At 43.2% G+C, this 16,392-nt stretch overlaps 1 protein-coding gene across 14 annotated transcripts in view; it reads right to left on the minus strand.

The window, feature by feature from the left end:
• The window catches only part of ADGRB3 (adhesion G protein-coupled receptor B3), a 1,499,072-nt gene that overhangs the window by 927,919 nt on the left and 554,761 nt on the right, over positions 1-16,392 (minus strand). The gene's annotated exons all lie outside the window — the stretch shown is intronic.

Below are 16,392 nucleotides of genomic sequence, written 5' to 3' on the forward strand. Positions count from 1 at the left end.
CTACAAAGATGTGGTCTGAAATGGTCAGTATGCTTTCCTACTCACTTCAAAGCTGTACTATCCACCCCGCATTCCTCAGTAACAGGGAAGTGCACAAAAGAGGTAAACACTGTACTAAAGTTGTGTCGGCATGGATGTGCTTTAACAAACCTTTTGTCCAGTTTGTGGCCTGTAAAAACATCCACCCTGGATTATATACTTAAAAACAACATAGGTGTTGCAGTACAGTATTCCCACTCACTGAACCTTCATTTTAATCAATCAATTATAGTATTTGTAAAGTGCACTGCTCACCCGTGAGGGTCTCAAGGTGCTGAAGGGGGAGGGGATGTGCTGCTACTGCTCGAACAGCCAGGTCTTGAAGTTAGCGGGTCCTGTGTCTGTCGCAGGTGGATAGGAAGAGTGTTCCACGTCTTGGCGGTGAGGTGGGAGAACAATCTGCCACCGGTAGTTGTGCAGTGCTTTGCAAGCGTGGGTGAGGAGCTTGAATGTGATTCTCTTGTTGACGGGGAGCCAGTGCAGGTCTCTCAGGTGGGATGTGATATGGCTGTGGCGGGGATGTCCAGGATGAGGCATGTGGAGGTGTTCTGTATGCGTTGCAGTCTTTTTTTGAGCTTGGCCTTAGTTCCTGCATAGAGGGCGTTGCCGTAGTCCAGTTTGCTGCTTACGAGGGCTTAGGTGACCATCCTTCTGGGTCCGGTGGGAATCCATTTGTTTTCAGTCTACTGCTTATGAGGGCTTGGGTGACCGTCATTCTGGGTCTGGTGGGGATCCATTTGTAGATATCTCGAAGCATGCAGAGGATGTTGAAGCAGAAGGAAGAGACAGCGTTGACTTGTTGTGTCATTGATAGCGATGAGTCCAGGGTGAACCCCAGGTTGCGTTCGTAGTTGGTGGTGCGATTCCTAGTGTGGCAGGCCACCAGGAGTCGTCCCAGGCAGAGGGGGTGGAGCTGAGGATGAGGACCTCAGTTTTGTCAATATCAGTTTAGGCAGCTGTTCTTCATCCATTTGGCGATGGCCTTCATTCATTCGTGGAGGTTGGTTTTGGCGGTGGCGGGGTCCTTAGTGAGGGAGAGGATCATCTAGGTGTCCTCAGCGTATGCAACGATGTTGAGGTTGTGTGATTGGACAGCGAGCGGAGCGATGTAAATGTTAAAGAGCACATTTAGGACTTTAGGGTACGGCCATGTACTTGTGGCCTCATTGGGTACGTCTTGCATAAAGATGTGTGTACATGGTTTTGTGGAATTCCATGGTCTACTTTGAAAATGTACATCACAAAAAAATAACTTCAACTTGTGGATTTATGGAACTGCAAAATATTGTTAATGTCAAAGGTTTTGACTCTGAGCATATTTCCAGAATCTGTCATCCATCTTGCCAACAGGCTTACCCGTTTGCAAGGAGGTGATGTTGATTGATGGGCACTTCTATAGACGCTGGAACTGGGGAACCAGGTATGACTCCTGGCATTGGCTGAACATTCTGTGATTCTGGGCAATTCATTTATGGACATATTTATAAGTCCCTAGCACCACCTTGCGCCACATTTGTGGCATTTAATTTGAAAGAAATCTGGCGTTTCCCATGCACTATATTAACAAAGTGGTTCAATGCTTGCATTACGACACTTTGTAAACCCTTGTGCCACATTATGACTGTGACAGGCATAATGTATGCAAGGGGGGAAAATAATGGTGCAAGAAAATCTAAGAGATTTCCTTGCACCATTTGTTTCGGCACTTTTAATGCCTGCTCAGAGCAGGTGTTAAACGGACCATACTATTATTTATAATGGGCACCTATGTACTCTGCAGGAGTAGCACCAACATTTTGCCTCTACTCCTGCAGAGTACATCAATAGCATCAAAATAAATGACACTATTGCCCCCTACCCTGTGCCGTGGTGTGCAGTATTACTAAATACGGTGCACACATGATGGCAGTAGGGGGGCGCTAAGGGGTGCAAGGATAGTGCAAGGATAGTAGCTTTACTCAAATCTGCCCCTTTATTTTGCATTCCATCAAATCCATCTGACCTTGTGCAATGCAATCTGGTGTGCATGTAAAGTATTCTAGTGCTGTTTGGTTGAGTTAACCATAACAAAAACTATTGGATCATTTGTGGGCAATTGGTAGGTTTTCTATCAATTGGAAAATAATCATTATTGCATAAAATTATTGTTCAGATTGGGAGGATATGGATAATATAACACTTAGGGGCATATTTATACTCCGTTTGCGCCGAAATTGCTTCGTTTTTTTTGATGCAATTTCGACGCAAAACTAACTCCATATTTATACTTTGGCGTTAGACGCGTCTAGCGCCAAAGTCCATGGAGTTAGCGTAATTTTTTAGCGTGGACACCTACTTTGCGTTAATTATGTGCAAGGTAGGCGTTCCCGTCTAAAAAATCGACTCCGAGGCATGTGCGTCGGATTTATACTCCCGGGCAAAAATCACGCCCGGGAGTGGGCGGGTCCAAAAAAATGACGTACGGCCGCTTTTGCGCCGTTTTTTAGCGCCTGCAAAAGGCAGGCGTTAAGGGACCTGTGGGCTCTGAAGGAGCCCAGAGTTGCCCCCCCATGCCCCCAGGGACACCCCCTGTCACCCATGCCCACCCCAGGAGGACACGCAAGGCTGGAGGGACCCATCCCAGGGACATTAAGGTAAGTTCAGGTAAGTGTTTTTTGTTAATTTGTTTTGTGGCATAGGGGGGCCTGATTTGTGCCCCCCTACATGCCACTATGCCCAATGACCATGCCCAGGGGACAGAAGTCCCCTGGGCATGGCCATTGGGCAAGGGGGCATGACTCCTGTCTTTGCTAAGACAGGAGTCATTTCTATGGGGGTTGGGAGTGAAAAAAAATGGCGCAAATCGGGTTGAGGCGAAAAAATTGCCTCAACCTGACTTGCCCCATTTCTTGACGCCCAAGCTCCATATCCCCCTACGCCGGCGCTGCCTGGTGTACGTCGTTTTTTTTAACGCACACCAGACAACGCCGGCTAACGTCATTCAATAAATACGGCGCCCGCATGGCGCTTCAGAATGGCGTTGGCAGGCGCTAATTTTTTTGACGCAAAACTGCGTTGGCGCAGTTTTGCATCAAAAAGTATAAATATGGGCCTTAATTTAATGTAAGAAAAGATATGATTGAATCTGATATGAAGGATTGATAGTTATTATGTTTAAATAATCAGTTTCCTTGTTGAGGTGATGTTGAAATTTATTCTGTAAAGGCACTTAGCCGAGATTTAACGATTAATAATAGTAATATGTGATAAGCAGCAATGAGAGATCTGAAACTATTTATATTTTTCTATTTATATGAGATAACATCATAAGCAATTCATGGTTTGATGATAGAGCATGACAAGATCGGTGATAATCCTATCCTCAAAAAAAAGAAAAATGACAAGAATATAAAAAGAAATACATATATAAAAATATGCAAGTAGGTATATGTATAACATTCTCATGATGAAAATGTAGCGATTGCAAAAATGGAGGCAGCATATTTAAACTGCAGAAAATAATATTGGTTATATGTCTCATTTATATAGAAGTAATTATTGTAATGCAATTTATTTTTTTATTGGACATTCTTTCAGCCTTATGATTCTACTGTTGCACGTATCACACACACCCACCCACCAGCAATTTTGTGACTGTCTACATAGGCTTGTGTTTAAGAGCAAGAGTTTAGCCAGTAGCAGAGATGGCATCTCATTGGATGACTGCTGCTCAAGCCCTCACTCGGGTTATAAAGGACAGCTCTGACGTAGGGTCAGAGACTGAGATAGCAGATACTGAGACAGCATCTGAGGGGTAGGAAAACGGTGCAGGCCCTGGGAGTGATTTTTCAGTTGCAGGATTCCCATATGATAACTCCTCTTCCATTGCTTTTGAGGGAGGTGATGAGGACATTCCTGCTGTAAGGTACCATTTTTATCAGGAGACTTGGGGGAATGCTGGGTGGAAGGAAATTTGTGGCTCCTTTTAGATTCCAGAACTTTCTATCACCGAAATGTGAGGAAAAAGTTGTTTTTTTTGCCAAATTTTGAGGTTTGCAAAGGATTCTGGGTAACAGAACCTGATGAGAGCGCCACATGCTACCCCATCCTGCGTTCCTCTAGGTGTCTCGTTTTAAAAAATGCACTGGTTTGGTATGTTTCCCTAGGTACAGGCAGAGCTAGAGACCAGAATTCACAGCTAACACTTTCCAAAAAACATGTCAGATTTCCAAGTAAACATTTGATGTGTCCATGTTGGGTTTTGGGGCGTTTACTGTCACGAGCACTAGGCCTATCCACACAAGGGAGATACCATTTTTATTGGGAGACTTGGGGGAATGCTGGGTAGAAGGAAGTTTGTGGCTTCTCTCAGATTCCAGAACTTTACATCACAGAAATGTGAGGAAAAGGTGTTTTTTCGCCAAATTTTGAGGTTTTGCAAAGGATTCTGGGTAACAGAACCCAGTGAGAGCCCAACAAGTCACCACATTCTGAATTCCACTAGCTGTCTAGTTTTAAAAAATGTACAGGTTTGCTAGGTTTCCTTAGGTTCCGGCTGAGCTAGAGGCCAAAGACCACAGCTAGGCACTTTGCAAAAAACAGGTTTGTTTTCTTTGGGAAAATGTGATGTGTCCATGTTGTGTTTTGGAACATTTCCTGTTGCGAGCACTAGGCCTATCCACACAAGTGAGGTACCATTTGACCATTTTTATCGGGAGACTTGGGGGAATGCTGGGAGTAAGGAAGTTTGCGAGTCCTCTCAGATTCTAGAACTTTGCAGCACAAAGATCTGAGGGAAAAGTGTTTTTTTTGCCAATTGTTGAGGTTTGCAAAGGATTCTGGGCAATAGAATCTGGTGAGAGCCCCACAAGGCACCCCATCCTGGATTCCCCCAGGTGTCTAGTTGTCAAACATGCACAGGTTTGGTAGGTTTCCCTAGGTGCCGGCTGAGCTAGAGGCCAAAATCCACAGCTAGGCACTTTCCAAAAAACACGCCAGATTTCAATGTAAAAATGTGATGTGTCCATGTTGCGTTTCCTGTCATGGGCATTAGGCCTACCCACGCAAGTGAGGTACCATTTTTATTGGAATACTTGGGGGAACACAGAATAGCAGAACAAGTGGTATTACCCCTTGTCTTTCTCTACATTTTTTCCTTCCAAATGTATGAAAGTGTATAAAAAAGACGTCTTTATGAGAAATGCCCTGTAATTCACATGCTAGTATGGGCACCCAGAATTCAGAGATGTGCAAATAGCCACTGCTTCTCAACACCTTATCTTGTGCCCATTTTGGAAATACAAAGATTTCCTTAATACATATTTTCACTCATTATATTTCACCAAATAAATTGCTGTAAACCCAGAATAAAATGAAAACCAATTGCAAGGTGCAGCTCCTTTACTGGCTCTGGGTACCTAGGGTTCTTGATGAATCTATAAGCCCTATATTTCCCCACAACCATAAGAGTCCAGCAGACGTAAGGGTGTATTACTTTTGAAAATATGACATCGCAAGAAAAAGTTACAGAGTAAAACGTGGAGAAAAATTGCTGTGTTTTTCATCTTAATTTTGATATTTTTTATTTCAGCTGTTATTTTCTGTAGGAAAACATTGTAGGATCGATACAAATAATCCCTTACTGAATTTAGAATGTTGTCTACTTTTCAGAAATGTTTAGCTGTCCTGGATCAGGCATTGGTTTCAAACCCATTTCTGTCACTAACTGGAAGGAGGCTAAAAGCACAAACAATAGTAAAAATGGGGTATGTTCCAGTAAAATGTCACAATTGTGTTGAAAAATGTAGTTTCCTGATCAAGTCTGCCTGTTCCTGAAAGCTGGGAAGATGGTGATTTTAGCACCGCAAACCCTTTGTTGATGCCATTTTCAGGGGAAAAAACACATGCTTTCTTCAGCAACCATTTTTTCCCATTTTCCTGAAAAAACTAAATTGTTGCTGTATTTTGGCTAATTTCTTGGTCTCCTCCAGGGGAACCCACAAACTCTGGGTACCTTTAGAATCCTTAGGATGTTGGAAAAAAGGATGCACATTTGGCGTGGATAGTTTATGTGGACAAAAAGTTATGAAGGCCTAAGCGCAAACTACCCCAAAGTGCCAAAAAAGGGTTCAGCACAGGGGGAGAGTGGGAAGGGGGGGCCCAGCAGCTAAGGGGTTAACTAAGGAGGAGGGCTATAAATATCTCATAGTTATAATTGACACAATGGGCTTCTACCATGGTCATAAGGTACAAATGAAAACTAAAGCAAGGGCCCTACTTGCAACTTTTGTGTCAATTCAAAAGATTTTGGGAGGCTATTTTTTGCAGACTTTATTGAAAGTCCTCATTGCTAAGGTCCTCCTCATAATTTTGTATGGGTGTGAACTGCAGCGCCTTCACCAGCCCTGGAGCATACACATGAACACGCCACATTGGAGCTGCATTCAAAAGTTATTTTATTCCTCAGTATACACTAATGTACTGTGCATTATAACATACTTTCTGTTAACCATTCCTTAACACCTCCAATCCATTGCATACTTCCTATTCAGAGTCCACCCAGAACAACAAGGATTCTAGTGTACCTACCTTAAAGATGCTACATCTACCCCTTAGTTAGTTAAACAGTGGCAAACATCACCAAGATCATGTTTCCTTGATTAATTTGCGAGGCGCTCTCACTTGTCTGCCAGCTCGGGAGGGTTGAGATGATTGAGGTTCACCCCGTTCAGGAAACAGTGCTATAGGCTTAGGCTCTTGAGCCATATTGGTTGGCAGGGTCATTTACCGTACAGTTTCAGGACTTGAAGAGTGTCTTGGTAGGTGTTTAAATGTCATGTGTCCAGAGTGAATGATTGTCCAGGACGATGTGATGTCACCATATGCCCTTTGCATGCAACATCCTGTAAGGGCTCAACAGAAAAATGAGTGTCCGTTTTCCGTCTCCTTTTCTGCTTAAACAATGGCCTATCTCCTTTTTCAAAAACGTGCTAGGGCATGGTGGTGCTGACCTGTGTATGTTTTTATTTTTATTTTCTGAGCTGTGTATTGAATCTTGTCAGTATTTACTAATTGATCTGGAGTCCATTGAGGTAGTTTTGTTCTGATAGCACTCCTAAACAGCAAGATCACTGGACTCTCACCATTTGTGAAGTGAGCAGTCAACCAACAGGCCCAGAGGGCCTGACACATGACTTGATTCAAGTTGATTACCTCCATGGATGCTCTTTGAATGACTCTCTTGAGGGTGTCCATAAACCATTTGAATACACCATTGGCTTGAGGCCAGATAGGGATACTATTTGGGCATTTGATGTCGAGACCAACAAGGAATTCTTTAAACTCTTTGCAGTTACAGGATGGGCCATTATCACAGAGAATTTCAGGATGCCCCATGTTGCAAAAATGTCATCAAGCCTTTCTATGACTTTGTCATGAGTTGTCAAGGATAGGTCTTCTACTAAAGGGAAACATGAATATTCATCTATGACTACCATGAGATGGTGTCCATTTCCTAAAGTCCCGAACATGTCAACTGTAACTCTCTCCCAAGCATGGGCAGGACAATCAGACATTGTTACTGGATGTTGTATCACTTTGGGTGATAGACAGCTGCAAATGTGGCATGCCTTCAGTTATTTCTTGACTCTCTCATCTGGCTAAGGGAACCACATACGATCTCTTAGTACTATTTTAGTGGCAACAACACCAAAGTGTCCTTCATGGTCCAACTCGAAGACCCACTGTCTAAGGCATCCATGAATGACAATTCTTGAACCTCTTAGTATCATACCTTTCCAGGTGACTGGTAACTTATCCTGTACATTCTTGAACTTTTAGAATTCAACATCGTTAGCCAGGGGTTGGGTGTTTTTCTTTCATGATTGTGTGGTAAGCTGTTTTGTGATAATGTTCATGTATTTGTCTGCATTGGTCACAGCAATGATCTGTTCCACTGATAGAGCCACTGGTCTGCTGGAGTTCACAATAAAATTGAGATATACGTCAGCTGTTTTGGGTGTCGAACTGTGATGATGCAGCAGCACTTGTTAAAATCAGTCTGCTGGGTTTAGATCCTTCCTCGGTTTCTGTAAAAGTTTGTAGTCATATTCTTTGAGTCTTCACCCCCACGTCTCTATACCAAGGAGACATCTTTGCCTTCAAGTTCCCAGAAATGGGAAGCAGTGCCTGGTGGTCCGTGATGATAGGGAATTGTTTTCTGTAGAAGAACACATGAAGGTTTTTGCAGGCCCACACCACAGCCAGACTCCTTCTCTGCATGAGCATAAGCATGTACTTTATCAGACAGGCTTCGACTGGCGAAGGCCACAATGTGTCTCATAGCATCCGAATGACCAATATGGTGAACAAGAATTGCCCCTTGCCCTACTGCCATGGCATAAACTGTTATTTCAGTAATTAACTTGGGGTCAAAGTAATCCATTTCGATTGCATTCTCAATTGCATGTTTAATGTCTCTCAGTCTCTGGTCACATTCTGGAGACCACTAGAATGATACACTGTGCGTTGTCAAGTCTCTCAATGGGGCACTCAACATAGCATAGCTGTGGATAGACCGTGAGCAATAACTGGCCATGCCTAAAAAGGATCTCAGCATGTTATATCTTGGGTGGGGGGGGATCTGGAGTCATCCCTCCCTCAGAGAATATGTGCCCAAAAAAAATGAGCTTGGTCTTGTGAAACTCACAGTTTGTGGCATTCAGAGTGAGATCTGCATTAATGAGTAACTGGCACACTTTGTCAGGACTTTGTCATGTTCTTTCCGTGTTCACGCAAAAACCATAATGTCATTACTGTGATTGCAAGCATGTGTAACAGGTTGAATCACTTGGTGAATTACATCCTTCAATATTTCAGAAGCCAAATGCACCCAAAACTCAGTCTTTTTTACCTAAATAAGTCAAGATGAGTTGAAAAGGTAAAAATGTACCTGCAATTTTCCTATACCTTGAGTTGATGGCACCCTTTATTCAGGCCGAGGCACGAAAATATTTTGGCTCTGTTCAATTGCATAATCATGTATGCTATGTGTGGATCAGGATGTCTCTCCCTCTCAATGGCTTTGTTTGCCTGCCACATATCAACGCAAATGTCCATCACTCCGTTACTGTCCTTTTTTATACTTCTACTATGGGTGAAACTCAGTGTGTGGGGTCAGTAGCGTGTTCAATGATCTCATGTTTTAAGAAGGCTTCCAGTGCTTTCTCTACAGCTTATTGTAAAGCAACTCTGTGGTATCTCAGAGCAATTGGATGAATGTCTTCATTGATATGAAGCTGTACTTTTATTATTATTCAGTTTTCCCCAGCCATGGAACAATGATGGAAATTAGTCTGTGATTTTTGATTGAACACAGAAGTTGTAGTTGAGGAATGTCAGCCTCATGTCAGCAGCAGTGGCAAAGCTGTGTAAACAAGCACTCAAGGCACTGTGTATGTTTTTATTTTTATTTTCTGAGCTGTGTTTTGAATCTTGTCAGTACTTAGTGATTGATCTGGAGTCCATTGAGGTAGTTTTGTTCTGATAATGCTACTAGCAGTCCTAAACAGCAAGATCACTGGACTCTCACCATTTGTGAAGTGAGCAGTCAACCGACAGGCCCAGAGGGCCTGACACATGACTTGATTCAAGTTTATTACCTCCATCGCTAAGAATGACCCATGGCTTTGCAATGTTTCCGAAGCAGCCCAAGTATATACTCTCATCCCTGATGGAGTGAGGCAAGGCACAGGGCATAAGATGTTAAACCTTTCTATTGACATGATGTTAATATATGCACCACTGTCTATTATGAAGGTTATTGGATGACCATTCACCTTCAATGTGATTTTGGGACAGTATCAAAATTATGTTTGGTGCTCTGTTTGGTGAATTTTCTTTAAATTGTGATCCTCCTTACAAGTAGCTAACCCAACCTGTGCACACCGTCTTCTGGTGCATATCATCAGTGCACATTCATCTGTTTTGCCAGTGCTTGATAGTGACAATGAAGAGTCTTCATATGATGAGCTTGATGATGATTGATTTTGCCTGGTTTCTATGTGTTCTGGCTGATGTTGCTTTTTGGTTTTATGGGTGTGGCACAATTGCTTCTGGAATGTTCTCACAATAATTTTCTTTTGCTGTTGTGATGCATTCGAGTTTTCTTTGGCTTGGCACACAGTTATGAAGTTGTTCTCTCTTCTACAATCTTTGCTAACCTGTCCTACGGCAGGACATTTATCTTCATTGGGAAATGAAAATACACATCAGAAGCATAGTTTTGTCTTCTTTAAAGACATCAACCTGCAGGCATCCCATTTAAGATTGTGCCTGCTTTTCACAGTCAACGTTGATTCAAGGTGTGCCGTTCCTGCTTCCATATCAGCAGCTTGTCGATCTGCTCATTCTTCTACTCTTTCAGCCATCAGCATTTTCTCTAGACTATGGTTTTCTCTAAATGAGTCCAAAAGGCAGAAAACAATGATTCCAAAGTGCATGGCTTCCTCATGAGTGACGTTGCTGAGCTTGGAATGTTTAATGTGTGCATTGAGTCTTTTAACAAAATCATCCATTGTTTCACCAACCTGTTGTCATACTTGGTTGAAGATATATTTCTCATAGTCAACATTCGGCATTGGATTGAACATGGCCTCTAAGACTTCTTTTATTTTTTGGTTTTATTTAGCCTCATTGTGTGAAATTCTCTTTAGCATTTCTTTCACTCCTTCACCTGCAAGACTTTTTCAATATTTGATGATCTTTTTGTCATCTTCCTTTAATGTATTTATGAAGTCATTGAATGTTTCAATCCACACAACCCACCTGGCACCAAGGTTTTGCTTCTTAGAAGCATCTAAAGGTGATAGTGGCTTCAGGAACACACCAGCATTCTATTTCACAGATCCTTCTGCTGCCATTGAGAGCATGTGCTGTTCAGACAGCTTTTTCCATGCAGAGTGCCACTGACAACTTCTGCAAGCAGAGGTTGTGGGTGGAGTGTGCATTGCTGAGTACTTTAATCACCCTTGATGGTGAGTACATTTTCTGTTTTTTTTGTACCTTGCTGATGCAATTGTTATTTCTTGCTTCCTCTGAATAATCATTCAGTAGTTTTAGCTGATGTTTTCAAACATGATCCTTTTCAGGGTCATCTATCTCTTCTATGTCTGTGCACATGCCGGAGCACAGCTTTGATTTTACATGTGCCTATTGCAGACCACTCAATATCGATTTTGGGCACATGAGGCATGCACAAGCCGTTTGCTGTATTGTTGCAAACTCTCAGGGAGAGCAGTCTTGTCTTCTGGGGGTACATGTCCCCTACTCATCTCCAGTTCTAGCATCTTCCCCAGCCCTAGAGCATACACATGAATGACACCAAATAGGAGCTGCATTCAAATGTTACTTATTTCTCAGTGTAAACTAACATACTGTGCATTACATCATACTTTCTGTTAACTACACCTTAATACCTCCTATCCATTGCATACTTCCTGTTCAGAGTCCACCCAGAGTCACAAGGGTTCTAGTACATAAACCTTCATGATGCAACACAAACCCTTCACACCGCAGTAGTTTGAAGTCCTCAATCTAAACACCTAGAGTTAGCTCTTTCATCCTATATGTAGCCAATCTCCAGCACAAAGTGGGCTGTAATTTGGTACAGTGAATCAAACCATTGCAAGACAAAGTGCCTTTGTAAGAACATTGTTACAAGTTAAGAGCTGATAGGCAGGACTTGCTTGATCATTTACTCTGGCTATAATTATTCAGTAGCACTTGGAGGTCTGTTTTCAGCCATTTCCTACAGAGATGTGTAAGGAACTTGCAAATCACCAATCTTTGGGATTAGCCGATTTCTTTCCAGTTTTTAAAAAGCATACTAACTGCAAAATGAGGAAGGTGTCTTTTCTCAAAGATAAAAACGCCTTCGCAAAGCACTCAGGGGCACGGGTCATAATAAATTCCTACCACATTTTAGGACAACGGGCATACCTGGCCACTTTTTATTCCAACATTACAAATATGAAATTTATCAACCAATGCTTTGGAGGTCTTCTCCTCCTAGACCTTTGCCCAAAATGGCTAATTGTGAGTATTGATAAAGTTTGTAGATGGTGTCAACAAGTGTAAGAAACCATTATGCATATCATTTGTATATGTTGGGCCCTTCTCTTCAACTGAAGACTCCTACTATGTCAATCCTTTAACAGCTTGGAAGTACGATCCTGTTAGCAAGTTGTTATTGCATGCCACAGCGGGAGAAACTAAGATTAAATGTGCAAATTGTAAGATTCAATATTGGCCCCTATATTTTCACTTTCAACCCACATAAAATTTAAAACGTATGATAGATAGTTTATGATAGTATGGTGTGACTTTCAGTTTCAATATAGCCACCTTAGCACTTCACCCTTCTGATGTCGATCAAGTGCGTGCAATTCATCTGATTACCAATAACACCTTTTATTTGCAAGTACCATAATTTCTTAATTTACTGTCACATGTTCAGGTTTATTAGAACTGAGACAGCCAACATAAATGCCAACATCAAATCCAAAGCCCTTACATATAACAGGGTATTATATCTCACATATGTGAGAAATGTGTCTCTTTTGTAGGTCAACAGTAAGGGATTTTAACTTGTCACTTAGGTGACAAGATTACACAGAATTTCTTTTTATTTATGCAGTGGTAATGCAAGAATACCTCCATATTCATAAAGTGATACTAGAGGCCTCAAGCATTACTTTTCACCCCTGGGCACCAGCTACCAGCAATGATATGCAAGGTAGGTGTTTACAGGCAAAATGCCATGCAGAACTGACGCAGTGAAATTTACAACCTTTCGCTCTGTCATTCTAGGACTTCATTGTGTCAAAATTGTAATGCCTGCTCAGCGCAGGCATTAAACTGATGCATGGCTTTTGTCTATGGGAGCCTTCCTCGCATTGCTGGAGTGACATCATTCTTTTTAATGCTAGTCATCATTGCATCAGTTTAGCACTACAGATGCATCAGATTTTCTTGCACATCTGTAAAAACGTGCATCATGGAGCTCTGTATTGTAAATACAGCACATCCATGGTGTTGTTAGGGAATCGATGGCTAGCACAATAAATTTGACACATCACAGCCGATGTGTCAGTTTCTTGTAAATGAGGCCCTTAATGTTTCATGGAAAATTGGGGTACACTTGTCACACTAACAAGTCATTTTTCATGGAGGTATACACAAACATCAGAGTTATCACTCTTACCTGTATGTAACATATTGATTCTTTCAATTACTGCTATATTGATTTAATAACATTGTTACACAGTGAGGAGGTAACAGGTGGGTTTAAGGGCACAGTAGCTTCAGCGAGTGGGAAGGAGAGAGGTTGGTGAAGAAAGTGACATATCTTAAGGGGTACTTAGATGTGTGCTGCAGGGAAGGTTCATGGGTAGGATAAGTGTCCGGAGCAGAAGACAGGGAGGTTGGCATCAGCCAGGGGTGTTCATGCCCCTCCTCAATGGGGCTGGGCAAGGCAACTGGCCTATCAAGTAGAGCAGAAGAGGAGGCGAGGGACACTCTGCTGAAGGTCACTGGTTCTGCCTCAGCAGGACAAAGATCCTGATGCACCAGTTGGGAAGTAGCTTCAGAGATGTACTAAGCTCCCCTTCCCAAACTGTTGCCCACTGCTCGCTCCCTTCTTGGTGCTGAGCCCTTTATCATTACCACCTAATGGTACTGATGTCATTACCACCCATAACACTGATCCCTTTATTACTAATATCCAAAGGTACTGATTCCCTTACCATTACCATTCAGAGGTGTTGAACCCTTTATCATTAGCACTCAAAGGTACTGATTTCATTACCAGCACCAGGCACTCTTTTTCCCACATCTTATACTACATCCTAGACCCATTGTCACCTCAGGCCCTGCTCCCAAAGCCTCATCACAAAATAAACAGCCCTTCTTCCCACTTAATTTCACCCCAGTTACTGACCCCCTCTAATGCTACTATTTACAGGTACTTGCTTCCTCCACCCTGGAACCATACCACTCTAGTTACTGAGTCTTCATAAATCATCACAAACTTCAGGCACTAAAGCCTCCCAATAGGTACTTACCCACTCCTTCTCTGAACTGTTACTGCCCTCATGTTCTGAGGCTCTTTCCAACTGCATTTAGTGATCGCCACCACCTCATTCCAGGATTTCACTTCAACCACATTCATCATTCAGTCTTTATCCTACCCCAATGCCACGCTTACCAGTCCCTTGCTTATTTGTTCTTTTAACTTCAGAACAGTTATCAAAACCTTTTACTTTTCCTGATACCGAAAGTTACTTTTCTGCTTATAGTGGATGGTGCTCTCTTACAGGGAGAGATAATCCAATGTAAACCAATAGCTAACTTTTCACAGTTGTGGCAATGACCCCCAGTGGTAATGGATGTATCTGTTGACATCTAGAAACACCGTTTTAAGGAAAGGTAGCTGGTGATTCTTTGAAAGAGCACTGTTAGAAATGGGGCTTCTGGTTGGCTAGGGTATACATCCAAGCCAGGTAGAACCCACCACTCTAGTCAGGGCCAGTCAATTACACACCAAAGGTAACCTGTGCTCACCCTCTGGTAGCTTGGCACAGAGCAGGAAGGCTTATGATCAGAGGTAATGTGTAAAGTGTTTGAGCAACACACTCACACAGCAACACAATGAAACCACCAAAAAGATACTCCCCACAGGATCATATTAAAATATATAGGGCCATATTTATACTTTTTGACGCAAAACTGCGCTAACGCAGTTTAGCGTCAAAAAATTTAGCGCCGTCTAACGCCATTCTGAAGCGCCATGCGGGCGCCGTATTTATTGAATGGCGTTAGCCGGCGCTACCAGACCGGCGCTGCCTGGTGTGCGTGGAAAAAAACCACGTACACCAGACAGCGCCGGCGTAGGGGGAAAATGGCGTATGGGCGTCTTAAAATGGGGCAAGTCAGGTTGCGTCGAAAAAATCGTCTTAACCCGACTTGCGCCATTTTTTAACGACGCCCATCCCCCATCAACATGACTCCTATCATTGTAAAGATAGGAGTCATGCCCCCTTGCCCAATGGCCATGCCCAGGGGACTTCTGTCCCCTGGGCATGGCCATTGGGCATAGTGGCATGTAGGGGGCACAAATCAGGCCCCCCTATGCCACAAAAAAAAAAAAAAATACTTACCTGAACTTACCTTAATGTCCATGGGATGGGTCCCTCCGTCCTTGGGTGTCCTCCTGGGGTGGGCAAGGGTGGCAGGGGGGGTCCCTGGGGGCAGGGGAGGGCACTCTGGGCTCATTTTGAGCCCACTTGTCCCTTAACGCCATGCCTGACCCAGGCGTTAAAAAGCGGCGCAAATGCGCCGTTTTTGGCCACGCCCACTCCCGGGCGTCATTTTTGCCCGGGAGTATAAATACCACGTAAAGGCCTGGGAGTCATTTTTTAAGACGGGAACGCCTCCCTTGCATATCATTAACGCAAGGAAGGGGTTCACGCTAAAAAATGACGCACACTCCGGGCACTTTGGCGCCCGAAGCGTCTAACGCCATAGTATAAATATGGCGTTAGTTGGCGTTAGTTTAGCGTCGAATTTGCGTCGAAAAAAACGACGCAAATTCGGCGCAACCAGAGTATAAATACGGCCCATAGTATATTGCACATAAACTTAGACCCAAGCCACATAAATCATAAATATTGGGCATACTATGCAAGAATAAGAACTACTGTGAATCCAATGCAACTGCTCAGACAGTATTCGCAATCCTAGACCATGCAAGGAAAAAAATAATTTGTGTCATAACGATAGTACAGGAAATACAGCAGTTAAGCACATTAGTAACAGTAAGTAACCATGGGTCCAGATACTCCTGCACTTCTATCAGCAGGGTTATGGTAATCGCTATGCCCTAATTGGAACAAATGAACTTATGAAAAAAGGTAAGGCACAGGAGCACTTCAGCTCCGACTACCTGTAATACAGTAATTCTGAGTCTTGTGGCACTTGGGCAACTCTGTCAAGATCTCACCCTGGCATCTGACATTTACTCGTGTCCCACTTGCCAGACCCTTCCTGCAGGTGAGCCACAGTGCCGAGGAGAGGACTCCGTGCTGAGGGTTCATGTCAGCAGCTCTCTCTCCACAGCAGTAGCCCATTTGTGATCAGCAGAGAGGAGTACAGTCTGGCCACTCAGGCGAGGGCACCTCATAGCTCCAGCACATCTCGGGGAGGGGAGGAGAATGTTGTATCCAGAGTTCGGCCAGCGATCTACTGTCAACTGCAGTAGCAGGTCCCCAGGGCCACAAGGACTGCCTGGATTACGTCAGGTACTGAGGGGAACCACAG

The sequence above is a fragment of the Pleurodeles waltl genome, chromosome 5, assembly GCF_031143425.1.
Source record: "Pleurodeles waltl isolate 20211129_DDA chromosome 5, aPleWal1.hap1.20221129, whole genome shotgun sequence".
In the NCBI taxonomy this organism is placed as follows: Eukaryota; Metazoa; Chordata; class Amphibia; order Caudata; family Salamandridae; genus Pleurodeles; species Pleurodeles waltl.